A 4,491-nucleotide genomic window follows, 5' to 3' on the forward strand; every position below is an offset into this window, starting at 1 on the left:
CGAACAACGATACTCTCACTTCCTCGCCTCCTCGGTGCCTACCCTTTTAGGAAATTCTAGGAGGAATTGGAGTCACAACCATGAGTAGCTCAAATGGTAGAAGAACCTCCACTTATATATATATATACCCCCACGCCCCATGGCAAACCATGGGGAGACGCAGCCAACATCAAAAGCCCACACAAGGATGGGAAGATCAAGACCCTCACAAAGGTGGACTAGTACAACATCAACGAGACTACATGGTTCCACTTGGGTCACAAATCCCAGCACACAGGGCACTAACACAACAAAGTACCATAGCCATCGACCGTATTAAACACACTAGCCCACAAGGGATCGAGCAACGAAGCTCGAGTAGGAGACAACCACAAGACCACGCTCTAATGCACACGCATATCAGTGCTTTTGCGATCACTTTGCGATTGCAAAAATGCTCTATGGCTACTATCGGGGTCATAACCCTAGGGTGTCTCAAGGCACTGATTAGATTAGCAAGCCACGAGGCATGTGATGCGCTAGCTGGCAAAGGCCCAAACGACTGAGGCCTGGTCAAGCCGAGCAAGCCAGGCCAGACGCAAGGGCTAGGGTCAGCCACGACCTCTTCCCCAAGCCCTAGCCATGTGATGCTCAACGCATGACCTCTCCCCATTACGACCATCGGAAGAGATAGGGAGAGGTCGTGTACATTCAGAAAAGAGTAGTACACATTATGCCAACGATTAACATTTATACAATGCCTAACGCTGGTGGAAGCATTTAGTCATTGTCCGGCATGTTACAATCACATAACATCAGACTTTCTCATGTTTACATTTAGAAAAGAGTAGTACACATTATGCCAATGATTAATATTTAATATACAATGCTTGACACAGGTGAACGCATTTAGTCATTATCCGGCGCGTTACAATCGCATAGCGTCGGACTTTCTCGTGTGTGCATTCAATATACTATGAGTTGGAGTACACTGTGTGGAGGAAACAACTAAACAAGTCTCATCACTTTTGTACCTCGTTTGGATGTTCAAATTGAATTTCTAAAATAGAACCTCGCACTGTTCGGTCCCTGTTTGGACTGAATGTCTGAACCCTGAATTTCAGTTCAGGTACTCATCTTTGGAGCTTTGTATCTTGCAAACCAAGCTAAACTAGTCCATGATCCTTTAACCAAAGTTGTAGAGCAAGATGTGTACAACAAACTTTGTTTAAGAGTCAAGAGCTAGTTGGGTCCCTAACTTAGTCAAGCGGAGGCCTCAAAACTAAACCCAGTGTTGTTTTGGATCTCGAAAATTTGGTTAAGTCTGATATTGCAATGTCGATAATGATTGGCATCTCACATTCCCATGACTTCATAAAGCAACTTGAGTTGACCAAAAAAATAAAAGTTGGAGTTTACATCTTGCAGAAGAGCATGCAAAAAGTTGGCACCAGTTTGACTTTGTTTTGACCATCAATTTGGATTTTTCTCATCGCTGCCAACGCGCTGACATTATCATGTTGGGCACCAATTACCCACTAATATGTTGCTCTAATGGCTAGGCACCCTAAATATGAGATGGAGAGCATCAGGAAAGGAACAACTTTGTTTCAAAGCCCATGGCCCAAATTTAACCAAAGCTAGCCCAAAAATGGATCCCAAGCTGGCCACATCATTGCCCGCCACCAGCTCAGGGAAATGCCCCAGACGACGCCACGTGTCTAGGTGCGTGGCCACCATGCAGGGCAGTAGCACCCCACCTCTGTGCCACATGGTCGCACCCCTGCTCCTCTATGAGCAGATGCCTGAGCCCCCTCTCAGTCTCTCCCTCACTCTCTCCACTCCCTCTACGCTCTCCCTCGCTCCTACAACGTGCGGAAGCCATGGACGGCCGGTGGAGCTCCAACCACCGCTACTGTTTCCTACCTCTACTCCCCACCATAGCCACGGCCACATGCACCACCACCTTCATGATGCCATGCCGAGCTCACACACCCCTTTCCCCAACTCTCCACCGTCGTAGCACCGCCGCCGACGATGCCTCTATGGGTGGCCCGTGCCCGCGTGTGGTTGGGCCGCCTTGTGTCATCTCTGGCTGAGCTGAGGCCACCCATAGGTGTGCATTGGTCCCCTGATGCTCTGTCGCCACTCCACCGTCGCCGACGAGCCTCCTCCGGCCGACGTTGGCGAGCTCCCGCGCGTCCTCTGCTCCAAGTCGCGTAAAGGACCTCGTGCAAGAATTCGATAAAAGGGAAGGGCCTAAGTGCAAAGATGTTGACTCATATGAATAGTACCTAGAAGGGCATGTTCACTGAAGTCTATTTTCGTGAAAGTTTAGGGGCCTCGGTGCAAATCTATTTTTCTTTTATGGCTAAAACTTTGGAAAATCATAATAAATTGTAGAAAAATCATAAAATAGCAAATCAGGACTTTTTAGAATCCTTGTGAGTAGATATACATAGTAGAGTCGTCTTATGATATGTGTTAGTAGAAGGTTTTTGTTGTTTTTATTTATCTAGGTTAATTAGGGTTTTTCTAGGAATAAATTCATATTTAAAGTTGTAGTGCTCCAATTGCTGTGAAAAATTTATGGTAGGCTACTGGTACTATGTGTGTTCTGTGGTAAAAATTTCATGGTTATTGGATGCAGTATGATTGATTTATTAATTTAACGTGTTTATTGCTTGATAAAAGGTTTTAAATAAGTTATAATTTTTATGAAGATGTAAAAATGGAAAAGGTGGTTCCATTACCTTGGTATGATGTTCTTGTCTCATGTTGATACATAATATGGACATGTGTTTGCAGAAAATAGTGTGTTTTAGATTTATCTTGTTTTCACATGTTTTCTTGCATTAGCAATTTGTCTTTTTTGTAATAATTAATCTATAAAACATGAGCATGTGAAATATGTGCAGTAGGCTTGTTTTGATAACATATACCACTCATAAAAGTCTTAGCCCCAAACTAGTTGTTCTCATATATCACAAAAATTATATATATGTTTATTGGGAAAAAGGATTAATAAAAACATAATTATAGATAAAGCTTGTAATTGTATTTGGTGATGCTTTGAGTGATTGGGGCTAAATAAAGTGTTGCTAAGTATGTTAGTGGTGGTTGAAGCACATGATGATGGAGTCAAACCAGAAGACGTTGTTGGTGGACCTATCCCGAAGATGGAAGGACCCCTAGAGTACAGCCTGAACAGGAGATGCTCGCCAAACGAGTGTCATCTAACAAACACTGACCTAGTGTTAGATCCCAGGCAAGCTCTAGAGCATTCTAAGCCTCTTATGTTTTTACAAATATCACTTGCGTCCTTTATGTTTGATGCATCAGGTTATAGGAGTTGATTGGAAACACTTGCTGCATATATTTTCCTTGTCCAGACAAATATATCTTGAATCCTATGTAGGTCCAGGATTGAATATATGCTTAGCCATGCTTAGTCCAGTAGAAGTCGGGTGATTTCCTCTCACCTGTAAGATATAGGTAGATATCTAGTCATGGTTGGCTATAATTGCTATCGTGGAAATAACCATGTGTTGATGAATAAAAGAAGACCGGGCAGAATTGTGATAGAGAAGCAACAAGACATGGAGGTCTTGGTGCCTATTTATCCCCATCTGTGTCGGTTAAGGACCGATTCATTATATGTCCTCATGTCATATTGAACGCATGCCTAGTACTTAGTTGGCCAGATAAGTCGTTCCGACCATGAAGCTGAGTAGCTCAACTCAGGCCAGGACCTGGTAAGTGAAAACGCTCACACTAGAGAAAGTAAGGATGTGCGGGGAGCCAGTGGCGTGAGTCCAAGGGCAGGCTAGGCCTAAACTTCTTGGTAGACTGGTAGTATCCCTGAGGGTGCGATGATGATCAGACCCGTGACTGTACCTGAATTATACCAAAGGTGACCTAAGACTACCTTGGCGTAGGTATGTCTGGGTTTGTGTTAGGAATAACTCCCTAGCTGGTTGGAATCGATTTGAGTCATCGTCTCTCCCGAATAGTGAGAACTTGACTGAGCAGCGGCAATGTAGCATTAATTGATGGAACTTGATGATTATGATGATGCTCAAATTAATACACCGGATATGGTTACTAATGCTTGTTAGTTTAATCACATGATTGCTCTAGTAAAGGTGCTAATCTAGAGATGCTTAATTGAATAGGTATTCAATTTGATGCTAAAGATATTAAATCTCCAAGTTATGTTACTTAAGCTTTTATGCAAAATGTTGTCAAGCTAACTCCACCGATAAAGCCTTGCATACTCCTTGATGTCACTTTTTTTTGTTTCTGACGGGTAAGTCTAGCTGAGTATATTCAACTACTCATGGTCTATCCCACCATGTTGCGGGTGAAACTTTCGGCCTACTGAAGATGGTGGCTAACCACCAGTGGGCTCGGTGACTCTATATTTATTTATCATCTATATGCTTTTGTTGAAGGATGTCACTTATGCTAGCAATGTATTTGGAACTTATATTAATGTAATCATTTGAAAGC

Source organism: Miscanthus floridulus, chromosome 11 (assembly GCF_019320115.1).
Source record: "Miscanthus floridulus cultivar M001 chromosome 11, ASM1932011v1, whole genome shotgun sequence".
Lineage (NCBI taxonomy): Eukaryota > Viridiplantae > Streptophyta > Magnoliopsida > Poales > Poaceae > Miscanthus > Miscanthus floridulus.